Source organism: Bombus impatiens, unplaced genomic scaffold (genome assembly GCF_000188095.3).
Source record: "Bombus impatiens unplaced genomic scaffold, BIMP_2.2 scf_0263, whole genome shotgun sequence".
Lineage (NCBI taxonomy): Eukaryota > Metazoa > Arthropoda > Insecta > Hymenoptera > Apidae > Bombus > Bombus impatiens.
The window spans coordinates 72,471-80,240 of NT_176682.1; positions in this window are offsets into that span (position 1 = coordinate 72,471).

Sequence of the window (7,770 nt, forward strand, 5' to 3'; positions counted from 1 at the left end):
TCAGCACATATCCAGCACAGGCAGAGAAACGTCTAGGACGACGAGGATGATGTCGGAGTCGACGACGGATCGTTGTACGCGTGTTGGTGCATACTCTCGACGCTGTATGGAGGTGTTCACGCATGTGTGCGTGCCTCTGTGGTCGCAGTGCCTCACAGTGTCGGCCTGTCTCTTCCTTCTTCGCTACACTCACACGCACGCACGCATACTAAGAACCGAAGCGAACCTCCCTACACGTGTTCACAACGAAGCAGTCAGCCGGTCGAGGGGCGGATTCGCTGGGGTGGGAGGAGAATTTACGGAGGCCCTTCCGAGGTCCTTGTCGAGAAAACCATTACTTGGAAGGTCTGGAACATTGGGTCTCATGCAGGTCCGTATTTTCGAAACGACAGAGGGTCCGTTGAATTGAGAAAGTTGCAGGAGAAGGGTGACGGAAGTTGCTTGCCGGATGCTCGTATCCTTGGAACGAGGGTGCTCTGTTCGCTTTCGTATGGGTTGTGGGAGGCTCGTATCGTTTCCGGATGGATATCGAGAAAAAATTTTGGCAGAACCCGTCTTTTAGTTAGAAGAAAGATTCCGTAATTTGCAGCAGGGTAGAAAGATCGTGGGTGGATGATAGAGCAGATTTGTTCAGATTGGAAATGATTATTTTTAACAATGAGGAAAGAGAATGACTATAATAGAAGAGAAACTGTGGAATTCGTTTCGCTATAAATACTATTTTTTGAGATAGCTTTTATAAGAAATATAGGTAAATTAAAGGTTGCAGGGTGGAAGATCGAAGCACCGAGCGTAAAGCGTGAATCGGAGCGGCTAAGTTTTTAGGAGCTTTCTATTAATAGAAAAATTCGATACCGATAGGATCAATTTCTCCATAGAGTCTTTAGAATTTACCTCGTCTCCGATTTTTCTCTGAATTTTGTAATATAAAATACATCACTCTATATATGTTTCCTGCTTCCTATTGAAAATTCTACATTACTCCAATAATAAGTGAAGTTATAATAGAAGTTGATGTAAGAAGGCTACTGATTTGCAATAAACATATAAAAGAATTTCAATCAATTTGAAATTCTGATTTTCACTTTGAAATACTGGTTATAGTTTTAAAAACGAACAGGATCGGAAGTCACGTATTGTTCTCTGGTTAAAATTAGTTTGTTGTATAATTCTGTGTAATGTCGAGAGAAGCGATGTCGGAAACCAGTAAATTACAGTAATCTGCGTTATCGACGAAAATCGAATGGCTATGCGATGGTACAGACACAGTATAAGATAAACCGTAAACTTAACATATTATGAAACTTCACATGTTCTGAAATACCGATCGACCAAAAGTACATAGGTTTTGTTATACCACAGACGAAGTATGGAATAGATGTGAAATACAATGCTTTTTCGTGTCCCAAGTTCTGAAGATCACCTAACCAGTCATACCATTTTCGTGTCACATGCGACGTTATCGATTCAGTGGAGTGCTGGCACAGACGAGATAGTACCACAGACGACATGTAGAATAGACGTAGCATGCAATGCTTTTTCGTGTTACGTTTTAGGGGTCACCCAGCCCCTTTACCGTTTTCGTGTCACATGCGACATTATCGATTCAGTATATAGTAATGTTTTGAATTAAAACTACATAAAGCCTTGTACATATGACATTAGAGTAGAATAATCGCAGCGAATTATAGAATTCTATACTTCCATAATATTCTAGAAAATTCTTATACACTATAAAAATAATAAAATACTGTATACTGTACACACATTACGTACATTACATGCAATGATGCTTAAAATTAATGATGCAACTTAAAGCTAAGACTTAAAACTAAAGCTCAAAACTAAGGATTAAAACGAAGACTTAAAATTAATACTTTCAACTTAGACTAATATTTAGAATTTAATACTTTGTCCCTCGTCGTCTCTCATTAGTCAAGCCAAAATAAGGCATAAATTTAACTTAATAAAAATCTTAGAACCAAAACCTACCTAAACAAGAATATATTAGATCGTAGCCATACTGGTAGCCTTTCGGATCAAGGACTATAACTTGGAGCGAAATTTAAAAACTGAAACTACAAACATTTTGTTAAATCGATTGTTTTGTTTTATAATTTGATATTTAAGAGGATTAAATGAAGAAGCTTCTAACTTTTGTTTCCAAGTTAGACAACATATCTTTGTACAAAAGGCACGCATAATAAACTTAGCTCAGATATATTCATCTTAAAATTAATTAAAGCTGTAGCGTGCATCCCACGACATCCTGCGTTATCACATGGCTTTCCACGGCAGGTGCTTATAATTTATTAAGATTATATGTTTTATGATTAACTAAAACTAGACGCATGCATTCCACATTGGCTGTGTAGCTGAAAGTTGGAACTAAGTTTTAAATATAAAACTCAGAAATAAATATACACCACTCTCCCACAGGAAGATTACACAGACGTTCACAAACTTAAAAGTAAGTGTACATCATGCAACATCTATCTCCTACAAAACGATTAGACAAATCGCTACCAATCGTAGATTATAGTCTACGATTTTATAATTAACTAAAACTAAGATGCAAGCATCCCACGATGTCCCTGCGACTTCCCATGGCGTCCTATGACGAGTTGTTAGCCTAGTCTAGATCAGTCAAGGACTCTGCAACAAATTTTGGATAATCGATAGTCTAGAGTGCATTGCATTAGTATAGTTCTTAGCTTGGCATCGTTTTCCGAAGATTAATTAACGAATATGAAAACAATGTGAAGATTAATCTCTGGAAAACGATGCCAATTACCAGGTCTCGCCTATGTATCAGCCAACATTACGCATAAATTTCGACATTCAAGCTGTTAAGAAGAATGTCGAGCTTCGACTCTATTGTCCATGATTCTGCGTAAAGCGAGATAGATATTTCGTAATTCAAACTGTGAAGCACCTACCTCCCACGTAGCGTTAACATGAATTTTAACAAAATTAAAACAAAGCATGTTACAGCGCGCTACATTTATCTCCGATACAACGCTTACACATATCTTCGCAAATTTAAAATAAGGCACATGCCACGCTACATCGATTATCCCGCGCGACACTCACACGTATCTCTGCAGACATTGTACGATTATTTACAATCCTGCTGGCACCATTCAGTATTAAAGATACGTTGGTCTAACTTGGAACGAAGGAAAGGAAACGAAGCAACTGACACTATTCGCAATTTCGTGTCTTGCAAAAAGGAAATACGAATCGTTGTGCCAAGCTCTAATACCCTGCTTTCGCAACACTAATACGTTTCAAAATATCGCAAAATTACCTGGCCTGAATTAACTGAACTTCCCTTAAAAACAGGAATGCGAATAGAACCGCGATCGGTCAAAGAATAAAATAAAAATCGATGAAATTTTGAGATTTCGAAGAAATTTCAGAAAAAGAAACGAAACGATCCCTCAAAAGAACCAACGAACCTACGCAACGTATTTCCGTGCATGTGAAAACCTTAAGTTCCTGTGGTTGGGAGATACCTAGAGTTGGGTGATACATCTCCAAGAGATATCTTTCAAATATTTTTCGATAAAAATATTACAAGTTGCTAGTTATTGAAGTGTGCATGAGTGTGAACGGTAGAACTAGTGGGAGTTGAGCTCGTATCTGAGCTCAAATAAACATGTTTGAACATTGGACCCATCACCGAAGAAACCAAACTATGCGACTCACTAATCCTAGCACGCACGATTGAACGAAAAAATCTCGTTGCTTACGATTTCATTGCATTTGGCTTTTTTTTTATTATTTAATTTGTACTTTACAATTTGTCCAGCTGGACATTTGGTAAATTTGTCTTTGAGAAGAAACAGTAAAACATATTTGATTCTAAAAAAGTAGTGAGTATTGAAATTTTTCAATTACGATCTGGAGGTATTGGCAGAGGTTATAATATAGCTTCAAAGTTTTGTTTGAATAAACGGAGCCCGCTCAAACGTATAGTTCAAACGGATTTATAATCACAATCGTCATGACGCAACGTTGCAAATTGTAGAGGGCGTGAAGAACACTGATTTTTTTCGAGGTCGGTATTTCAGAACGTGAGACACGAAGTCCCATTTAATGTCATATGTATCCTGTCTCTAGTCAATGTATATTTATTTAACGTCTACGCTACGTCTCGTTTATCGTGGAGGATGTTTTCTCGTCGACTCTTTTGATTTTCTCTTTACAAAATTGATTTCTTCGGTGCTAGATGTCCGTAGCTTCGATTCGAAGGGATCCGCCCAACTTTATCACATCACCAACTTTACCAAGTTCCGGTCAATTTCCGTCAACGAAGAAGATTTCAATGGACGAACTCGATGAGCGCACAGTCCAAACTATTTTAAATTAACATTCGGAATTATTACTGTCAGTCAGAGACAAATTTATCAATGAAATAATACGTAAACTCGTTGTTTCATTTTTATTTCTTTAATAAAATAAATATTCTCATCAAAATCATCCCTTCGTATATATTGGTTTATCGCTTTTCTCCTAATTTAAATATTCTTAATTTTGATGCAACTATTTGGCCAAAAGCTTTTAGATTTTTAATGATGAAACATTTTATGTGCAGTTATGTAACGAACATACGTACATAGGATCGTGTAAATAAGCGGAAAGAAGGTTCACTCTAAGGAAGGTAAAGGCGCTTGTTCTCGCTCGAGAGAAGATACGTTGTGACATATAAGTATATGTAAATGCATGGGAAGATTATGACACACGTGTAACTTCCTTCGCCAGTAAAGGAACGTATGAAATTGAGGAATCGATAGGGTTACGAGCGGAGTTCGCCAATTACGATTAAGAGGAGCTAAAAATAAATCTCTTATTGGACTTAGTTTCCCTTTTTAATTACAGTCAGCGATATTCGTGGAAAATTGTATTTGTCGAAAAGTAAGGAAAATTTAAAGTAACTGTGGTTGATTATTATTTCTAAGAATATGATGTACATAGAGTGGCAGCTTTCCTGGAAAGAAAATAAGAGAGGCGATAGATCGAAGCACGTTTTGAAAGAATGCAAGCGCAAAAGCGATAACACCAAGTACGCTTGGTCGACGTCAAACCTCGACGTCATCCTCCGTGGCACGTGGTATGCGTCATCGCTTATTATTCTCACGTAGATCACTCGCCTATTGTTGCGCGCGAACTACGGCACCTGTTACAACCATCGTTGTTAATCTACAAATACTTTCCCAATAACAACCTCATTAATTACCCAGTAAATTAAACCAGAAGGAATAAATAATTAAACTTTAATAAACGAAAATACAATTCTTTTATGATTGTATAAAAAAGTCATATTGATCCTGGTGCGGTCTTTTAAATTTGTTATTATAGATACGTAGATCGTGCTGTCTGTTCATTAGAAATAATTTTAAATTTTAGGAGAATCTGTTAGAAATAACTTCAGTTTTGGAAAGAAACGTTCTTTCATTGAAAATAATCTCAAATCTGGAAAATGGACCTTGGAAACTAGAGAACCATATCAATAATAACTTGCTTGTACCTCCCTAAAAATTGATAAAAATTTTGTATCAAAGGTAAAAGAAAATTGCATAAAAAACTAGCCTAGAAACAATAGAAGGGTTAAAGTGGAATCTCGGAAGCCACCAAACCATCCATTCATGATCCTCACCTCATTATCTTTCCTTGCTTCAGTAAAATATAGGCATGAATAAAGGCTTGTATTATGGAAATTACATTCCCTCGTGAAAAGGATCCCTTACATTACGTATTATATTATATCACGTATCTTTTATTTCTTCAGTATAAATTTCATACATTAATCGTCTCTCGCCGTACTTTTCCCCATTCGCCAAAAGTCAACGTGGAACCGTCCAAACTCGTAAAATTCGCCGGGGCTCATTGACACTGTTCTCTCTTTTCAACCCTCCCCAACTCTCTTTCTAGCCGAGAAAGCTAAAAGGACTCACGTAACGCGATCGACGGAGAGAAAAGGAAAAAAGAAAGGCGTCCATCAGTAGGTCGTTCGCACGCAGGATCGCGAGCATGAACCCGACGTCCGGGCTGCGTCGGCGTCGGCGTCGGCGTTTTACGGTGTAGCGATGGCGCGGCGGCTAGGATGGTGTCGCGACGCCTCGCGTCAGCGTCGCTGAGACCATCGACGACGGAGGCAACAGTGGTGGCCAACGCATCGCGTCAGCGCCATATTGGCCGCGAGGAACCTGTTTAAACTACGCGAGGAAGAGAGAGATAGAGGGAGAGGGGGAGAGAAAGAGAGAGAGAGAGAGAGAGAGAGAAAGGCTGCTCTCTTACGAACATTCGTCCGAGATCCGGCCGTGGGGGTGAGAAACGAGGGCGTGTAGCACATAGAAGAGCATGTGTGTGCTAACGCGATTCTAAGTGTGTGCGCGACAAGGGAAACGAAGAAGGTGGTCGGTGGTGGTGGAGGAAGAGGGCAATCGCGTCGTGGGACACGCCGAAATACGCCTCGAACGTTTTCCACCACGCCACACGGTGAAACGGGGTGAAAGACGGCCCGGCCCGTTGAAACATAGAGAGGGAGAAGGGAGAAGAAGAGAGAGGCTGCAAGGAAGTGTACACTCTGGTGATAGTGGCTAGGAAAGTGTCAGCGCAAAAAGTGTCCCGTGCTTCGAGCCGGATCGGTGGCTACGATCGTAGTACCACCCTTGGCCTACACCCCATCGCTCCGAACAACTCGATGACCCTGTTTCGTTTCTTTTTTATTTCCGACAAACTTGCGCCATCGATCGCCGATCGCTACTGATCGTTGAACGACGTGTAATATAGTCGATGCATAGTGCACACGTTGATAACTCCGGTCAGCCAGTGTAAAATTCTTTCCACGCGACCTTGTGTATAAACGAGAGCACGCGTTCACGGGGTTCAGTAACATCGTTCGTTCAGCAGCTACCACTCGATTCGATCGACAGAACCAACCCATCACATTCGTATTTCGTATTTGCGATCACGTACGATCGTCGATCGTCGAGAGTGTATTCGATAGGAGGGAGAGAGGATCAAATTGGAGAAAACGTTCCGGGTAGTTCCGGTGGAAACGACGCGGCTCGCGAGAAACTCGAGGCGGAACGTAAGCGGGTTAGCTGGTCGGTGTCCAGCGTGACAGCGCCGTGGGCTTGTCTCTCCCTCTGGTCTCGACTTCTGCCAATCAATAACCAGCGCACCGACTCGTTCACGCTCTGCTCTCTGCCTTCCTCTCCCTTCTCTCTCTCTCTCTCTCGCTCTCTCTTTCTCTCTCTTTCTCTCTCTCTCTCTCTCTCATCCTATCCGTTTCCCTCGTTACCGTTCACCGTTCAAACTTCCCTCTCTGTCTCCCCCAGCTCACTCGATACGCTTGAATGACAAACGCAAGCCCGATAGCGAGTGGAATCGAAAGGGTTTAAAAGAATTGCCCGGATGAATTGAGAGGCTCGTGTTTGCTCCGCGATGCCTTTCCGTTTCTCTCTTCCGCCCGATTCGCGCCGTTCTCCTCTGCCCCTGCGCGCTCCGATCGCGTCTCGCGTTTCTTCTCCCCTCGCTTCCACTTGCTGCTAGCTTTCGCCGCCCTTTCAGCGGCTACAAACACGAGACTCTCCGTATCCATCCTTTACTATCCTTCTTGATAACGATACACGGTGAGCAGAAGCAACAACAGGCTGTGCGTGTTTTGGCGCAAAAGGACGAACACGAGGACGGCAACTTGCGACGACACGAGAGCGGAGGCAACGCGTCGCGACGAAACGGAACAGCCAGAGGCGGCGG